The sequence below is a fragment of the Schistocerca serialis genome, unplaced genomic scaffold (genome assembly GCF_023864345.2).
Source record: "Schistocerca serialis cubense isolate TAMUIC-IGC-003099 unplaced genomic scaffold, iqSchSeri2.2 HiC_scaffold_1393, whole genome shotgun sequence".
In the NCBI taxonomy this organism is placed as follows: Eukaryota; Metazoa; Arthropoda; class Insecta; order Orthoptera; family Acrididae; genus Schistocerca; species Schistocerca serialis.
Window position 1 is genome coordinate 6894799 of NW_026047617.1, and position 19956 is coordinate 6914754.

Consider the following 19956-nt stretch of genomic DNA (forward strand, 5'->3'; position numbering starts at 1 on the left):
TACTCAAGTCGGCATTGTGCCTTTTGTATTAAATTCGGATGCAATTTCTGTGTTTCGTCGTCAATAAGAAGGTGCAAGGTATACAGTAAACCTGAAGTGAAGGATCGGAATCGAAAACTGGACTCACAGGAGAGGTTCAAATCATAGAAAGACAGAGTGAAAGTGCTCTTTTACTTAAATCGGCATTGTGCCTTTTCTATTCAATTCCGATGAAATTTCTGTGTTTCATCGTCAATAACAAGGTGCAAGGTATACAGTAAACCTGAAGTGAAGCATCGGAATCTAAAACTGGACTCACAGGAGAGATTCAAATCATAGAAAGTGAGAGTGTCAGTCCTCTTGTACTCAAGTCGGCATTGTGCCTTTTGTATTAAATTCGGATGCAATTTCTGTGTTTCATCGTCAATAAGAAGGGGCAAGGTATACAGTAAACCTGAAGTGAAGCATCGGAATCTAAAACTGGACTCACAGGAGAGGTTCAAATCATAGAAAGTGAGAGTGTCAGTCCTCTTGTACTTAAGTCGTCATTGTGGCTCTTGTATCAAAATCGGATGCAATTTCTGTGTGTCATCGTCAATAAGAAGGTGCAAGGTATACAGTAAACCTGAAGAGAAGCATCGAAATCTAAAACTGGAATCACAGGAGAGGTTCAAATCATAGAAAGTGAGAGTATCAGTCCTCTTGTACTTAAGCTGGCATTGTGCCTTTTATATTAAATTCCGATGCAATTTCTGTGTTTCATCGTCTATAAGAAGGTGCAAGGTATACAGTAAACCTGAAGTGAAGCATGGGAATCCAAAACTGGACTCATAGGAGAGGTTCAAATCATAGAAAGAGAGAGTGACAGTGCTCTTTCACTTAAATCGGCATTGTTCCTTTTCTATTCAATTCCGATGAAATTTCTGTGTTTCATCGTCAATAACAAGGTGCAAAGTATACAGTAAACCTGAAGTGAAGCATCGGAATCTAATACTGGACTCACAGGAGAGGTTCAAATCATAGATAGTGAGAGTGTCAGTCCTCTTGTACTTAAGTCGGCATTGTGAATTTTGTATTAAATTCCGATGTAATTTCTGTGTTTCATCATCAATAAGAAGGTGCAAGGTATTCAGTAAACCTGAAGTGAAACATCGGAATCTAAAACTAGAATCACAGGAGAGTTTCAAATCATAGAAAGTGAGAGTGTCAGTCCTTTTGTATTTAAGTCGGCATTGTGCCTTTTGTATTAAATTCCGATGCTATATCTGTGTCTCATCGTCAATAAGAAGGTGCAAGGTATACAGTAAACCGGGAGTGAAGCAGCGGAATCTAAAACTGGACTCACAGGAGAGGTTCAAATCATAGATAGACAGAGGGACTGTCCTCTTTTACTTAAGTCGGCATTGTTCCTTTTGTATTAAATTCCGATGCAATTTCTGTGTTTCATCGTCAATAAGAAGGACCTAGGGATACAGTAAACCTAAAGTGAAGCATCGGAATCTAAAACTGGACTCACAGGAGAGGTTCAATTCATAGAAAGGGAAAGTGTCAGTCCTCTTGTACTTAAGTCGGCATTGTGCCTTTTGTATTAAATTCGGATGCAATTTCTGTGTTTCATCGTCAATAAGAAGGTGCTGGGTATACAGTAAACCTGAAGTGAAGCATCGGAATCTAAAACTGGACTCACAGGAGAGATTCAAATCATAGAATGTGAGAGTGTCAGTCCTCTTGTACTTAAGTCGGCATTGTGCCTTTTGTATTAAATTCGGATGCTATTTCTGTGTTTCATCGTCAATACGATGGTGCAAGGTATACTGTAAACCTGAAGTGAAGCATCGGAATCTAAAACTGGACTCACAGGAGAGGTTCAAATCATAGAAAGTGAGAGTGTCAATCCTCTTGTACTTAAGTCGGCATTGTGCCTCTGTATTAAATTCGGATGCAATTTCTGTATTTCATCGTCAATAGGAAGGAGCAAGGTATACTGTAAACCTTAAGAGAAGCATCGGAATCTAAAACTGGACTCACAGGAGAGGTTCAAATCATAGATAGTGATAGCGACAGTTCTCTTTTACTTAAGTCTGCATTGTGCCTTTTGTATTAAATTCCGATGAAATTTCTGTGTTTCATCGTCAATAAGAAGGTCCAAGGGAAACAGGAAACCTAAAGTGAAGTATCGGAATCTAAAACTGGACACACAGGAGGGGTTCAAATCATAGAAAGGGAGAGCGTCAGTCCTCTTGTACTTAAGTCGGCATTGTGCCTCTTGTATTAAATTCGGATGCAATTTCTGTGTGTCATCGTCAATAAGAAGGTGCAAGGTATACAGTAAACCTGAAGTGAAGCATCGGCATCTAAAACTGGACTCACAGGAGAGGTTCAAATCATAGGAAGTGAGAGTGTCAGTCCTCTTGTACTTAAGTCGGCATTGTGCCTTTTGTATTAAATTCCGATGCAATTTCTGTGTTTCATCATCAATAAGAAGGTGCAAGGTATCCAGTAAACCTGAAGTGAAGTATCGGAATCTAAAACTGGACACACAGGAGGGGTTCAAATCATAGAAAGGGAGAGCGTCAGTCCTCTTGTACTTAAGTCGGCATTGTGCCTTTTGTATTAAATTCGGATGCAATTTCTGTTTTCCATCGTCAATTAAAAGGTCCAAAGGATACAGAAAACCTGAAGTGAAGCATCGGAATCCAAAACAGGACTAACGGGAGAGGTTCAAATCACAGGAAGTGAGAGTGTCAGTCCTCTTTTACTTAAGTCAGCATTGTGACTTTTGTATTAAATTCCAATGAAATTTCTGTGTTTCATCGTCAATAAGAAGGTCCAAGGGATACAGTAAACCTGAAGTGAAGCATCGGAATCTAAAACTGGACTCACAGAAGAGGTTCAAATCATAGAAAGACAGAGGGACAGTCCTCTTTTACATAAGTCGGCATTATGCCTTTTGTATTAAATTCCGATGCAATTTCTGTGTTTCATCGTCAATAAGAAGTACCTAGGGATACAGTAAACCTAAAGTGAAGCATCGGAATCTAAAACTGGACTCACAGAAGAGGTTCAAATCATAGAAAGTGAGAGTGTCAGTCCTCTTGTACTTAAGTCGGCATTGTGCCTTTTGTATTAAATTCGGATGCTATTTCTGTGTGTCATCGTCAATACGAAGGTGCAAGGTATACAGTAAACCTGAAGTGAAGCATCGGAACCTAAAACTGGACTCACAGGAGAGGTTCAAATCATAGAAAGAGAGAGTGACAGTCCTCTTTTACTTAAGTCGACATTGTGCCTTTTGTATTAAATTCCGATGAAATTTCTGTGTTTCATCGACAATAAGAAGGTGCAAGGTATACAGTAAACCTGAAGTGAAGCATCGGAATCTAAAACTGGACTCACAGGAGGGGTTCAAATCATAGAAAGTGAGAGTGTCAGTCCTCTTGTACTTAAGTCGGCATTGTGCCTCTGTATTAAATTCGGATGCAATTTCTATATTTCATCGTCAATAGGAAGTTGCAAGGTATACAGTAAACCTGAAGTGAAGCATCGGAATCTAAAACTGGACTCACAGGAGAGGTTCAAATCATAGATAGTGAGAGTGACAGTTATCTTTTACTTAAGTCGGCATTGTGCCTTTTGTATTGAATTCCGATGAAATTTCTATGTTTCATCGTCAATAAGAAGGTCCAAGGGAAACAGGAAAACTGAAGTGAAGTATCGGAATCTAAAACTGGACACACAGGAGGGGTTCAAATCATAGAAAGGGAGAGCGTGAGTCCTCTTGTACTTAAGTCGGCATTGTGCCTTTTGTATTAAATTTGGATGCAATTTCTGTGTTTCATCGTCAATAAGAGGGGGCAAGGTATACAGTAAACCTGAAGTGAAGCATCGGAATCTAAAACTGGACTCACAGGAGAGGTTCAAATCATAGAAAGTGAGAGTGTCAGTCCTCTTGTACTTATGTAGGCATTGTGCCTCATGTATTAAATTCGGATGCCATTTCTGTGTGTCATCGTTAATAAGAAGGAGCAAGGTATACAGTAAACCTGAAGTGAAGCATCGGCATCTAAAACTGGACTCACAGGAGAGGTTCAAATCATAGGAAGTAAGATTGTCAGTCCTCTTGTACTTAAGTCGGCATTGTGCATTTTGTATTAAATTCCGATGCAATTTCTGTGTTTCATCATCAATAAGTAGGTGCAAGGTATACAGTAAACCTGAAGTGAAGTATCGGAATCTAATACTGGACTCACAGGAGAGGTTCAAATCATAGATAGTGAGAGTGTCAGTCCTCTTGTACTTAAGTCAACATTGTGCCTTTTGTATTGAATTCGGATGCAATTTCTGTGTCTCATCGTCAATAAGAAGGTGCAAGGAATACAGTAAACCTGAAGTGAAGCATCGGAATCTAAAACTGGACTCACCGGAGAGGTTCAAATCATAGAAAGGGAGAGTGTCAGTCCTCTTGTTCTAAGGCGACATTGTGATTTTTGTATTGAATTCGGATGCAATTTCTGTGTTTGATCGTCAATAAGAAGGTGCAAGGAATACAGTAAACCTGAAGTGAAGCATCGGAATCTAAAACTGGAATCACAGGAGAGGTTCAAATCATAGAAAGAGAGAGTGTCAGTCCTGATGTACTTAAGTCGGCATTGTGCCTTTTGTGTTAAAATCGGATGCAATTTTTGTGTTTCATCGTCAATAAGAAGGTAGAAGGGATACAGTAAATCTGAAGTGTAGCATCGGAATCTAAAACTGGACTCACAGGGGAGGTTCAAATCATAGGAAGTTAGAGTGTCAGTACTCTTGTACTTAAGCCGGCATTGTGCCTTTTGATTTTAATTCCGATGCAATTTTTGTGTTTCATCGTCAATAAGACGGTGCAAGGTATACAGTAAACCTGAAGTAAAGCATCGGAATCTAAAACTGGTCTAACAGGAGAGGTTCAAATCACAGAAAGTGAAAGTGTCAGTCCTCTTTTACTTAAGTCGGTATTCTGCCTGTTGTATTAAATTCGGATGCAATTTCTGTGTTTCATCGTCAATAAGAAGGTGCAATGTATACAGTAAACCTGAAGTGAAGCATCTGAATCTAAAACTGGACTCACAGTAGAGGTTCAAGTCATAGATAGTGAGAGTGTCAGCCCCCTTGTACTTAAGTCGTCATTGTGTCTTTTGTATTAATTCCGATGCAATTTCTGTGTTTCATCGTCAGTAAGAAGTTACAAGGAATACAGTAAACCTGAAGTGAAGCAACGGAATCTAAAACTGGAATCACAGGAGAGATTCAAATCATAGAAAGTGCGAGTGTCAGTCATCTTTTATTTAAGTCGGCATTGTGCCTTTTGTATTAAATTCCGATGCAATTTCTGTGTTTCATCGTCAACAAGAAGGTGCAAGGTATACAGTGAACCTGAAGTGAAGCATCGGAATCTAAAACTGGACTCACAGGAGAGGTTCAAATCATACAAAGACAGAGTGACAGTCCTCTTTTACTTAAGTCGGCATTGCGCCTTTTGTATTAAAATCCGATGAAATTTCTGTTTCATCGTCAATGAGAAGGTACAAGGGTTACAGTAAACCTGAAGTGAAGCATCGGAATCTAAAACTGGACCCACAGGAGAGGTTCAAATCATAGAAATGGAGAGGGTCAGTCCTCTTGTACTTAAGTCGGTATTGTGCCTGTTGTATTAAATTCGGATGCAAATTCTGTGTGTCATCGTCAATAAGAGGGTGCAAGGTATACAGTAAACCTGAAGTGAAGCATCAGAATCTAAAATTGGACTCACAGGAGAGGTTCAAATCATAGAAAGTGAGAGTGTCAGTCCTCTTGTACTCAAGTCGGCATTGTGCCTTTTGTATTAAATTCGGATGCAATTTCTGTGTTTCATCGTCAATAAGAAGGGGCAAGGTATACTGTAAACCTGAAGTGAAGCATCGGAATCTAAAACTGGACTCACAGGAGAGGTTCAAATCATAGAAAGTGAGAGTGTCAATCCTCTTGTACTTAAGTCGGCATTGTGCCTCTGTATTAAATTCGGATGCAATTTCTGTATTTCATCGTCAATAGGAAGGTGCAAGGTATACTCTAAACCTTAAGAGAAGCATCGGAATCTAAAACTGGACTCACAGGAGAGGTTCAAATCATAGATAGTGATAGTGACAGTTCTCTTTTACTTAAGTCTGCATTGTGCCTTTTGTATTAAATTCCGATGAAATTTCTGTGTTTCATCGTCAATAAGAAGGTCCAAGGGAAACAGGAAACCTAAAGTGAAGTATCGGAATCTAAAACTGGACACACAGGAGGGGTTCAAATCATAGAAAGGGAGAGCGTCAGTCCTCTTGTACTTAAGTCGGCATTGTGCCTCTTGTATTAAATTCGGATGCAATTTCTGTGTGTCATCGTCAATAAGAAGGTGCAAGGTATACAGTAAACCTGAAGTGAAGCATCGGCATCTAAAACTGGACTCACAGGAGAGGTTCAAATCATAGGAAGTGAGAGTGTCAGTCCTCTTGTACTTAAGTCGGCATTGTGCCTTTTGTATTAAATTCCGATGCAATTTCTGTGTTTCATCATCAATAAGAAGGTGCAAGGTATACAGTAAACCTGAAGTGAAGTATCGGAATCTAAAACTGGACACACAGGAGGGGTTCAAATCATAGAAAGGGAGAGCGTCAGTCCTCTTGTACTTAAGTCGGCATTGTGCCTTTTGTATTAAATTCGGATGCAATTTCTGTTTTCCATCGTCAATTAAAAGGTCCAAAGGATACAGAAAACCTGAAGTGAAGCATCGGAATCCAAAACAGGACTAACGGGAGAGGTTCAAATCACAGGAAGTGAGAGTGTCAGTCCTCTTTTACTTAAGTCAGCATTGTGACTTTTGTATTAAATTCCAATGAAATTTCTGTGTTTCATCGTCAATAAGAAGGTCCAAGGGATACAGTAAACCTGAAGTGAAGCATCGGAATCTAAAACTGGACTCACAGAAGAGGTTCAAATCATAGAAAGACAGAGGGACAGTCCTCTTTTACATAAGTCGGCATTATGCCTTTTGTATTAAATTCCGATGCAATTTCTGTGTTTCATCGTCAATAAGAAGTACCTAGGGATACAGTAAACCTAAAGTGAAGCATCGGAATCTAAAACTGGACTCACAGAAGAGGTTCAAATCATAGAAAGTGAGAGTGTCAGTCCTCTTGTACTTAAGTCGGCATTGTGCCTTTTGTATTAAATTCGGATGCTATTTCTGTGTGTCATCGTCAATACGAAGGTGCAAGGTATACAGTAAACCTGAAGTGAAGCATCGGAACCTAAAACGGGACTCACAGGAGAGGTTCAAATCATAGAAAGAGAGAGTGACAGTCCTCTTTTACTTAAGTCGACATTGTGCCTTTTGTATTAAATTCCGATGAAATTTCTGTGTTTCATCGTCAATAAGAAGGTGCAAGGTATACAGTAAACCTGAAGTGAATCATCGGAATCTAAAACTGGACTCACAGGAGGGGTTCAAATCATAGAAAGTGAGAGTGTCAGTCCTCTTGTACTTAAGTCGGCATTGTGCCTCTGTATTAAATTCGGATGCAATTTCTATATTTCATCGTCAATAGGAAGTTGCAAGGTATACAGTAAACCTGAAGTGAAGCATCGGAATCTAAAACTGGACTCACAGGAGAGGTTCAAATCATAGATAGTGAGAGTGACAGTTCTCTTTTACTTAAGTCGGCATTGTGCCTTTTGTATTGAATTCCGATGAAATTTCTATGTTTCATCGTCAATAAGAAGGTCCAAGGGAAACAGGAAAACTGAAGTGAAGTATCGGAATCTAAAACTGGACACACAGGAGGGGTTCAAATCATAGAAAGGGAGAGCGTCAGTCCTCTTGTACTTAAGTCGGCATTGTGCCTTTTGTATTAAATTTGGATGCAATTTCTGTGTTTCATCGTCAATAAGAAGGGGCAAGGTATACAGTAAACCTGAAGTGAAGCATCGGAATCTAAAACTGGACTCACAGGAGAGGTTCAAATCATAGAAAGTGAGAGTGTCAGTCCTCTTGTACTTATGTAGGCATTGTGCCTCATGTATTAAATTCGGATGCCATTTCTGTGTGTCATCGTCAATAAGAAGGAGCAAGGTATACAGTAAACCTGAAGTGAAGCATCGGCATCTAAAACTGGACTCAGAGGAGAGGTTCAAATCATAGGAAGTAAGATTGTCAGTCCTCTTGTACTTAAGTCGGCATTGTGCATTTTGTATTAAATTCCGATGCAATTTCTGTGTTTCATCATCAATAAGTAGGTGCAAGGTATACAGTAAACCTGAAGTGAAGTATCGGAATCTAATACTGGACTCACAGGAGAGGTTCAAATCATAGATAGTGAGAGTGTCAGTCCTCTTGTACTTAAGTCAACATTGTGCCTTTTGTATTGAATTCGGATGCAATTTCTGTGTCTCATCGTCAATAAGAAGGTGCAAGGAATACAGTAAACCTGAAGTGAAGCATCGGAATCTAAAACTGGACTCACCGGAGAGGTTCAAATCATAGAAAGGGAGAGTGTCAGTCCTCTTGTTCTAAGGCGACATTGTGATTTTTGTATTGAATTCGGATGCAATTTCTGTGTTTGATCGTCAATAAGAAGGTGCAAGGAATACAGTAAACCTGAAGTGAAGCATCGGAATCTAAAACTGGAATCACAGGAGAGGTTCAAATCATAGAAAGAGAGAGTGTCAGTCCTGATGTACTTAAGTCGGCATTGTGCCTTTTGTGTTAAAATCGGATGCAATTTTTGTGTTTCATCGTCAATAAGAAGGTAGAAGGGATACAGTAAATCTGAAGTGTAGCATCGGAATCTAAAACTGGACTCACAGGGGAGGTTCAAATCATAGGAAGTTAGAGTGTCAGTACTCTTGTACTTAAGCCGGCATTGTGCCTTTTGATTTTAATTCCGATGCAATTTTTGTGTTTCATCGTCAATAAGACGGTGCAAGGTATATAGTAAACCTGAAGTAAAGCATCGGAATATAAAACTGGTCTAACAGGAGAGGTTCAAATCACAGAAAGTGAAAGTGTCAGTCCTCTTTTACTTAAGTCGGTATTGTGCCTGTTGTATTAAATTCGGATGCAATTTCTGTGTTTCATCGTCAATAAGAAGGTGCAATGTATACAGTAAACCTGAAGTGAAGCATCTGAATCTAAAACTGGACTCACAGTAGAGGTTCAAGTCATAGATAGTGAGAGTGTCAGTCCGCTTGTACTTAAGTCGTCATTGTGTCTTTTGTATTAATTCCGATGCAATTTCTGTGTTTCATCGTCAGTAAGAAGTTACAAGGAATACAGTAAACCTGAAGTGAAGCAACGGAATCTAAAACTGGAATCACAGGAGAGATTCAAATCATAGAAAGTGCGAGTGTCAGTCATCTTTTATTTAAGTCGGCATTGTGCCTTTTGTATTAAATTCCGATGCAATTTCTGTGTTTCATCGTCAACAAGAAGGTGCAAGGTATACAGTGAACCTGAAGTGAAGCATCGGAATCTAAAACTGGACTCACAGGAGAGGTTCAAATCATACAAAGACAGAGTGACAGTCCTCTTTTACTTAAGTCGGCATTGCGCCTTTTGTATTAAAATCCGATGAAATTTCTGTGTTTCATCGTCAATGAGAAGGTACAAGGGTTACAGTAAACCTGAAGTGAAGCATCGGAATCTAAAACTGGACCCACAGGAGAGGTTCAAATCATAGAAATGGAGAGGGTCAGTCCTCTTGTACTTAAGTCGGTATTGTGCCTGTTGTATTAAATTCGGATGCAAATTCTGTGTGTCATCGTCAATAAGAGGGTGCAAGGTATACAGTAAACCTGAAGTGAAGCATCAGAATCTAAAACTGGACTCACAGGAGAGGTTCAAATCATAGAAAGTGAGAGTGTCAGTCCTCTTGTACTCAAGTCGGCATTGTGCCTTTTGTATTAAATTCGGATGCAATTTCTGTGTTTCATCGTCAATAAGAAGGGGCAAGGTATACTGTAAACCTGAAGTGAAGCATCGGAATCTAAAACTGGACTCACAGGAGAGGTTCAAATCATAGAAAGTGAGAGTGTCAATCCTCTTTTACTTAAGTCGGCATTGTGCCTCTGTATTAAATTCGGATGCAATTTCTGTATTTCATCGTCAATAGGAAGGTGCAAGGTATACTGTAAACCTTAAGAGAAGCATCGGAATCTAAAACTGGACTCACAGGAGAGGTTCAAATCATAGATAGTGATAGTGACAGTTCTCTTTTACTTAAGTCTGCATTGTGCCTTTTGTATTAAATTCCGATGAAATTTCTGTGTTTCATCGTCAATAAGAAGGTCCAAGGGAAACAGGAAACCTAAAGTGAAGTATCGGAATCTAAAACTGGACACACAGGAGGGGTTCAAATCATAGAAAGGGAGAGCGTCAGTCCTCTTGTACTTAAGTCGGCATTGTGCCTCTTGTATTAAATTCGGATGCAATTTCTGTGTGTCATCGTCAATAAGAAGGTGCAAGGTATACAGTAAACCTGAAGTGAAGCATCGGCATCTAAAACTGGACTCACAGGAGAGGTTCAAATCATAGGAAGTGAGAGTGTCAGTCCTCTTGTACTTAAGTCGGCATTGTGCCTTTTGTATTAAATTCCGATGCAATTTCTGTGTTTCATCATCAATAAGAAGGTGCAAGGTATACAGTAAACCTGAAGTGAAGTATCGGAATCTAAAACTGGACACACAGGAGGGGTTCAAATCATAGAAAGGGAGAGCGTCAGTCCTCTTGTACTTAAGTCGGCATTGTGCCTTTTGTATTAAATTCGGATGCAATTTCTGTTTTCCATCGTCAATTAAAAGGTCCAAAGGATACAGAAAACCTGAAGTGAAGCATCGGAATCCAAAACAGGACTAACGGGAGAGGTTCAAATCACAGGAAGTGAGAGTGTCAGTCCTCTTTTACTTAAGTCAGCATTGTGACTTTTGTATTAAATTCCAATGAAATTTCTGTGTTTCATCGTCAATAAGAAGGTCCAAGGGATACAGTAAACCTGAAGTGAAGCATCGGAATCTAAAACTGGACTCACAGAAGAGGTTCAAATCATAGAAAGACAGAGGGACAGTCCTCTTTTACATAAGTCGGCATTATGCCTTTTGTATTAAATTCCGATGCAATTTCTGTGTTTCATCGTCAATAAGAAGTACCTAGGGATACAGTAAACCTAAAGTGAAGCATCGGAATCTAAAACTGGACTCACAGAAGAGGTTCAAATCATAGAAAGTGAGAGTGTCAGTCCTCTTGTACTTAAGTCGGCATTGTGCCTTTTGTATTAAATTCGGATGCTATTTCTGTGTGTCATCGTCAATACGAAGGTGCAAGGTATACAGTAAACCTGAAGTGAAGCATCGGAACCTAAAACTGGACTCACAGGAGAGGTTCAAATCATAGAAAGAGAGTGTGACAGTCCTCTTTTACTTATGTCGACATTGTGCCTTTTGTATTAAATTCCGATGAAATTTCTGTGTTTCATCGTCAATAAGAAGGTCCAAGGTATACAGTAAACCTGAAGTGAAGCATCGGAATCTAAAACTGGACTCACAGGAGAGGTTCAAATCATAGAAAGTGAGAGTGTCAGTCCTCTTGTACTTAAGTCGGCATTGTGCCTCTGTATTAAATTCGGATGCAATTTCTATATTTCATCGTCAATAGGAAGTTGCAAGGTATACAGTAAACCTGAAGTGAAGCATCGGAATCTAAAACTGGACTCACAGGAGAGGTTCAAATCATAGATAGTGAGAGTGACAGTTCTCTTTTACTTAAGTCGGCATTGTGCCTTTTGTATTGAATTCCGATGAAATTTCTATGTTTCATCGTCAATAAGAAGGTCCAAGGGAAGCAGGAAAACTGAAGTGAAGTATCGGAATCTAAAACTGGACACACAGGAGGGGTTCAAATCATAGAAAGGGAGAGCGTCAGTCCTCTTGTACTTAAGTCGGCATTGTGCCTTTTGTATTAAATTTGGATGCAATTTCTGTGTTTCATCGTCAATAAGAAGGGGCAAGGTACACAGTAAACCTGAAGTGAAGCATCGGAATCTAAAACTGGACTCACAGGAGAGGTTCAAATCATAGAAAGTGAGAGTGTCAGTCCTCTTGTACTTATGTAGGCATTGTGCCTCATGTATTAAATTCGGATGCCATTTCTGTGTGTCATCGTCAATAAGAAGGAGCAAGGTATACAGTAAACCTGAAGTGAAGCATTGGCATCTAAAACTGGACTCACAGGAGAGGTTCAAATCATAGGAAGTAAGATTGTCAGTCCTCTTGTACTTAAGTCGGCATTGTGCATTTTGTATTAAATTCCGATGCAATTTCTGTGTTTCATCATCAATAAGTAGGTGCAAGGTATACAGTAAACCTGAAGTGAAGTATCGGAATCTAATACTGGACTCACAGGAGAGGTTCAAATCATAGATAGTGAGAGTGTCAGTCCTCTTGTACTTAAGTCAACATTGTGCCTTTTGTATTGAATTCGGATGCAATTTCTGTGTCTCATCGTCAATAAGAAGGTGCAAGGAATACAGTAAACCTGAAGTGAAGCATCGGAATCTAAAACTGGACTCACCGGAGAGGTTCAAATCATAGAAAGGGAGAGTGTCAGTCCTCTTGTTCTAAGGCGACATTGTGATTTTTGTATTGAATTCGGATGCAATTTCTGTGTTTGATCGTCAATAAGAAGGTGCAAGAAATACAGTAAACCTGAAGTGAAGCATCGGAATCTAAAACTGGAATCACAGGAGAGGTTCAAATCATACAAAGAGAGAGTGTCAGTCCTGATGTACTTAAGTCGGCATTGTGCCTTTTGTGTTAAAATCGGATGCAATTTTTGTGTTTCATCGTCAATAAGAAGGTAGAAGGGATACAGTAAATCTGAAGTGTAGCATCGGAATCTAAAACTGGACTCACAGGGGAGGTTCAAATCATAGGAAGTTAGAGTGTCAGTACTCTTGTACTTAAGCCGGCATTGTGCCTTTTGATTTTAATTCCGATGCAATTTTTGTGTTTCATCGTCAATAAGACGGTGCAAGGTATACAGTAAACCTGAAGTAAAGCATCGGAATCTAAAACTGGTCTAACAGGAGAGGTTCAAATCACAGAAAGTGAAAGTGTCAGTCCTCTTTTACTTAAGTCGGTATTGTGCCTGTTGTATTAAATTCGGATGCAATTTCTGTGTTTCATCGTCAATAAGAAGGTGCAATGTATACAGTAAACCTGAAGTGAAGCATCTAAATCTAAAACTGGACTCACAGTAGAGGTTCAAGTCATAGATAGTGAGAGTGTCAGTCCGCTTGTACTTAAGTCGTCATTGTGTCTTTTGTATTAATTCCGATGCAATTTCTGTGTTTCATCGTCAGTAAGAAGTTACAAGGAATACAGTAAACCTGAAGTGAAGCAACGGAATCTAAAACTGGAATCACAGGAGAGATTCAAATCATAGAAAGTGCGAGTGTCAGTCATCTTTTATTTAAGTCGGCATTGTGCCTTTTGTATTAAATTCCGATGCAATTTCTGTGTTTCATCGTCAACAAGAAGGTGCAAGGTATACAGTGAACCTGAGGTGAAGCATCGGAATCTAAAACTGGACTCACAGGAGAGGTTCAAATCATACAAAGACAGAGTGACAGTCCTCTTTTACTTAAGTCGGCATTGCGCCTTTTGTATTAAAATCCGATGAAATTTCTGTGTTTCATCGTCAATGAGAAGGTACAAGGGTTACAGTAAACCTGAAGTGAAGCATCGGAATCTAAAACTGGACCCACAGGAGAGGTTCAAATCATAGAAATGGAGAGGGTCAGTCCTCTTGTACTTAAGTCGGTATTGTGCCTGTTGTATTAAATTCGGATGCAAATTCTGTGTGTCATCGTCAATAAGAGGGTGCAAGGTATACAGTAAACCTGAAGTGAAGCATCAGAATCTAAAACTGGACTCACAGGAGAGGTTCAAATCATAGAAAGTGAGAGTGTCAGTCCTCTTGTACTCAAGTCGGCATTGTGCCTTTTGTATTAAATTCGGATGCAATTTCTGTGTTTCATCGTCAATAAGAAGGGGCAAGGTATACAGTAAACCTGAAGTGAAGCATCGGAATCTAAAACTGGACTCACAGGAGAGGTTCAAATCATAGAAAGAGAGAGTGACAGTGCTCTTTTACTTAAATCGGCATTGTTCCTTTTCCATTCAAATCCGATGAAATTTCTGTGTTTCATCGTCAATAACAAGGTGCAAGGTATACAGTAAACCTGAAGTGAAGCATCGGAATCTAAAACTGGACTCACAGGAGAGGTTGAAATCATAGATACTGAGAGTGTCAGTCCTCTTGTACTTAAGTCGGCATTGTGCCTCTTGTATTAAATTCGGATGCAAATTCTGTGTGTCATCGTCAATAAGAAGGTGCAAGGTATACAGTAAACCTGAAGTGAAGCATCGGAATCTAAAACTGGACTCACCGGAGAGGATCAAATCATAGAAAGGGAGAGTGTCAGTCGTCTTGTACTTAAGTCAACATTGTGCCTTTTGTATTAAATTCGGATGCAATTTCTGTGTTTCATCGTCAATAAGAAGGTGCAAGGTATACAGTAAACCTGAAGTGAAGCATCGGAATCTAATACTGGAGTCACAGGTGACGTTCAAATCATAGAAAGTGAGAGTGTTAGTCCTCTTGTACTTAAGTCGGCATTGTGCCTTTTGAATTTAATTCCGATGCAATTTCTGTGTGTCATCGTCAATAAGAACGTCCAAGGGATACAGTAGACCTGAAGTGAAGCATCGGAATCTAAAACTGGACTCACAGGAGAGGTTCAAATCATAGAAATGGAAAGTGTCAGTCCTCTTGTTCTTAAGTCGACATTGTGCCTTTTGTATTGAATTCGGATGCAATTTCAGTGTTTCATCGTCAATAAGAAGGTGCAAGGAATACAGTAAACCTGAAGTGAAGCATCGGAATCTAAAACTGGACTCACCGGAGAGGTTCAAATCATAGAAAGGGAGAGTGTCAGTCCTCTTGTTCTAAGGCGACATTGTGAATTTTGTATTGAATTCGGATGCAATTTCTGTGTTTGATCGTCAATAAGAAGGTGCGAGGAATACAGTAAACCTGAAGTGAAGCATCGGAATATAAAACTGGAATCACAGGAGTGGTTCAAATGATAGAAAGAGAGAGTGTCAGTCCTGATGTACTTAAGTCGGCATTGTGCCTTTTGTGTTAAATTCGGATGCAATTTCTGTGTTTCATCGTCAATAAGAAGGTAGAAGGGATACAGTAAATCTGAAGTGAAGCATCGGAATCTAAAACTGGACTCACAGGGGAGGTTCAAATCATAGGAAGTTAGAGTGTCAGTCCTCTTGTACTTAAGCCGGCATTGTGCCTTTTGATTTTAATTCCGATGCAATTTTTGTGTTTCATCGTCAATAAGACGGTGCAAGGTATACAGTAAACCTGAAGTGAAGCATCGGAATCTAAAACTGGACTAACAGGAGAGGTTCAAATCCCAGAAAGTGAAAGTGTCAGTCCTCTTTTACTTAAGTCGGTATTGTGCCTGTTGTATTAAATTCGGATGCAATTTCTGTGTTTCATCGTCAATAAGAAGGTGCAATGTATACAGTAAACCTGAAGTGAAGCATCTGAATCTAAAACTGGACTCACAGTAGAGGTTCAAGTCATAGATAGTGAGAGTGTCAGTCCGCTTGTACTTAAGTCGGCATTGTGTCTTTTGTATTAATTCCGATGCAATTTCTGTGTTTCATCGTCAATAAGAAGTTACAAGGAATACAGTAAACCTGAAGTGAAGCATCGGAATCTAAAACTGGAATCACAGGAGAGATTCAAATCATAGAAAGTGAGAGTGTCAGTCATCTTGTATTTAAGTCGGCATTGTGCCTTTTATATTAAATTCCGATGCAATTTCTGTGTTTCATCGTCAAGAAGGTGCAAAGTATACTGTAAACCTGAAGTGAAGCATCGGAATCTAAAACTGGACTCACTGGAGAGGTTCAAATCATACAAAGACAGAGTGACAGTCCTCTTTTACTTAAGTCGGCATTGCGCCTTTTGTATTAAAATCCGAAGAAATTTCTGTGTTTCATCGTCAATGAGAAGGTACAAGGGTTACAGTAAACCTGAAGTGAAGCATCGGAATCTAAAACTGGACCCACAGGAGAGCTTCAAATCATAGAAATGGAGAGGGTCAGTCCTCTTGTACTTAAGTCGGTATTGTGCCTGTTGTATTAAATTCGAATGCAATGTCTGAGTTTCATCGTCAATAAGAAGGTACAAGGTATACAGTAAACCTGAAGTGAAGCATCTTAATCTAAAACTGGACTCACAGGAGACGTTCAAATCATAGAAAGTGAGAGTGTCCGTCCTCTTTTACTTAAGTCGGCATTGTGCCTTTTGTATTAAATTCCGATGAAATTTCTGCGTTTCATCGTCAATAAGAAGGTCCAAGGGATACAGTGAACCTGAAGTGAAGCATCTGAATCTAAAACTGGACTCACAGGAGGGGTTCAAATCATAGAAAGGGAGAGTGTCAGTCCTCTTGTACTTAAGTCGGCATTGTGCCTTTTGTATTAAATTCTGATGCAACTTCTGTGTTTCATCGTCAATAAGAAGGTGCAAGGTATACAGTAAACCTGAAGTGAAGCATTGGACTCTAAAACTGGACTCACAGGAGAGGTTCAAATCATAGAAAGGGAGAGTGACAGTCCTCTTTTACTTAAGTCGGCATTGTGCCTTTTGTATTAAATTCCGATGAAATTTCTGTGTTTCATCGTCAATAAGAAGGTGCAAGGTATACATTAAACCTGAAGTGAAGCATTGGACTCTAAAACTGGACTCACAGGAGAGGTTCAAATCATAGAAAGAGAGGGTGACAGTGCTCTTTTACTTAAATCATCATTGTGCCTTTTCTATTAAATTCCGATGAAATTTCTGTGTTTCATCGTCAATAACAAGGTGCAAGGTATACAGTAAACCTGAAGTGAAGCATCGGAATCTAAAACTGGACTCACAGGAGAGGTTCAAATCATAGAAAGTGAGAGTGTCAGTCCTCTTGTACTTAAGTCGGCATTGGGCCTCTTGTATTAAATTCGGATGCAATTTCAGTGTGTTATCGTCAATAAGAAGGTGCAAGGTATACAGTAAACATGAAGTGAAGCATCGGAATCTAAAACTGGACTCACAGGAGAGGTTTAAATCATAGAACGTGAGAGAGTCAGTCCTCTTGTACTTAAGTCGGCATTGTGCCTTTTGTACTAAATTCCGATGCAATTTCTGTTTTTCATCGTCAATAAGAAGGTACAAGGTATACAGTAAACCTGAAGTGAAGCATCGGAATCTAAAACTGGACTCACCGGAGAAGTTCAAATCATAGAAAGGGAGAATGTCAGTCCTCTTGTACATTAGTCGGCATTGTGCCTTGTGTATTAAATTCGGATGCAATTTCTGTGTTTCATCGTCAATAAGAAGGTGCAAGGTATACAGTAAACCTGAAGTGAAGCATCGCAATCTAATACTGGAGTTACAGGAGACGTTCAAACCATAGAAAGTGAGAGTGTCAGTCCTTATGAACTTAAGTCGGCATTGTGCCTTTTGAATTTAATTCCGATGCAATTTCTGTGTTTCATCGTCAATAAGAACGTCCAAGGGATACAGTAGACCTGAAGTGAAGCATCGGAATCTTAAACTGGACTCACAGGAGAGGTTCAAATCATAGAAATGGAGAGTGTCAGTCCTCTTGCACTTTAGTCGGCATTGTGCCTTTTGTGTTGAGTTCGAATGCAATTTCTGTGTTTCATCGTCAATAAGAAGGGGCAAGGTATACAGTAAACCTGAAGTGAAGCATCGGAATCTAAAACTGGACTCACAGGAGAGGTTCAAATCATAGAAAGTGAAAGTGTCAGTCCTCTTGTACTTAAGTCGGCATTGGGCCTCTTGTATTAAATTCGGATGCAATTTCAGTGTGTCATCGTCAATAAGAAGGTGCAAGGTATACAGTAAACCTGAAGTGAAGCATCGGAATCTAAAACCGGACTCACAGGAGAGGTTCAAATCATACAAAGACAGAGTGACAGTCCTCTTTTACTTAAGTCGGCATTGCGCCTTTTGTATTAAAATCCGATGAAATTTCTGTGTTTCATCGTCAATGAGAAGGTACAAGGGTTACAGTAAACCTGAAGTGAAGTATCGGAATCTAAAACTAGACTCACAGGAGAGGTTCAAATCATAGAAATGGAGAGGGTCAGTCCTCTTGTACTTAAGTCGGTATTGTGCCTTTTGTATTAAATTCGGATGCAATGTCTGAGTTTCATCGTCAATAAGAAGGTGCAAGGTATACAGTAAACCTGAAGTGAAGCATCTGAATCTAAAACTGGACTCACAGGAGACGTTCAAATCATAGAAAGTGAGAGTGTCAGTCCTCTTTTACTTAAGTCGGCATTGTGCCTTTTGTATTAAATTCCGATGAAATTTCTGCGTTTCATCGTCAATAAGAAGGTCCAAGGGATACAGTGAACCTGAAGTGAGGCATCGGAATCTAAAACTGGACTCACAGGAGGGGTTCAAATCATAGAAAGGGAGAGTGTCAGTCCTCTTGTACTTAAGTCGGCATTGTGCCTTTTGTATTAAATTCGGATGCAATTTCTGTGTTTCATCGTCAATAAGAAGGGGCAAGGTATACAGTAAACCTGAAGTGAAGCATCGGAATCTGAAACTGGACTCACAGGAGAGGTTCAAATCATAGAAAGGGAGAGTGACAGTCCTCTTTTACTTAAGTCGGCATTGTGCCTTTTGTATTAAATTCCGATGAAATTTCTGTGTTTCATCGTCAATAAGAAGGTGCAAGGTATACATTAAACCTGAAGTGAAGCATTGGACTCTAAAACTGGACTCACAGGAGAGGTTCAAATCATAGAAAGAGAGAGTGACAGTGCTCTTTTACTTAAATCGGCATTGTGCCTTTTCTATTAAATTCCGATGAAATTTCTGTGTTTCATCGTCAATAACAAGGTGCAAGGTATACAGTAAACCTGAAGTGAAGCATCGGAATCTAAAACTGGACTCACAGGAGCGGTTCAAATCATAGAAAGTGAGAGTGTCAGTCCTCTTTTACTTAAGTCGGCATTGTGCCTTTTGTATTAAATTCCGATGAAATTTCTGCGTTTCATCGTCAATAAGAAGGTCCAAGGGATACAGTGAACCTGAAGTGAGGCATCGGAATCTAAACCTGGACTCACAGGAGAGGTTCAAATCATAGAAAGTGAGAGTGTCAGTCCTCTTGTACTTAAGTCGGCATTGGGCCTCTTGTATTAAATTCGGATGCAATTTCAGTGTGTCATCGTCAATAAGAAGGTGCAAGGTATACAGTAAACCTGAAGTGAAGCATCGGAATCTAAAACCGGACTCACAGGAGAGGTTCAAATCATACAAAGACAGAGTGACAGTCCTCTTTTACTTAAGTCGGCATTGCGCCTTTTGTATTAAAATCCGATGAAATTTCTGTGTTTCATCGTCAATGAGAAGGTACAAGGGTTACAGTAAACCTGAAGTGAAGTATCGGAATATAAAACTGGACTCACAGGAGAGGTTCAAATCATAGAAATGGAGAGGGTCAGTCCTCTTGTACTTAAGTCGGTATTGTGCCTTTTGTATTAAATTCGGATGCAATGTCTGAGTTTCATCGTCAATAAGAAGGTGCAAGGTATACAGTAAACCTGAAGTGAAGCATCTGAATCTAAAACTGGACTCACAGGAGACGTTCAAATCATAGAAAGTGAGAGTGTCAGTACTCTTTTACTTAAGTCGGCATTGTGCCTTTTGTATTAAATTCCGATGAAATTTCTGCGTTTCATCGTCAATAAGAAGGTCCAAGGGATACAGTGAACCTGAAGTGAGGCATCGGAATCTAAAACTGGACTCACAGGAGGGGTTCA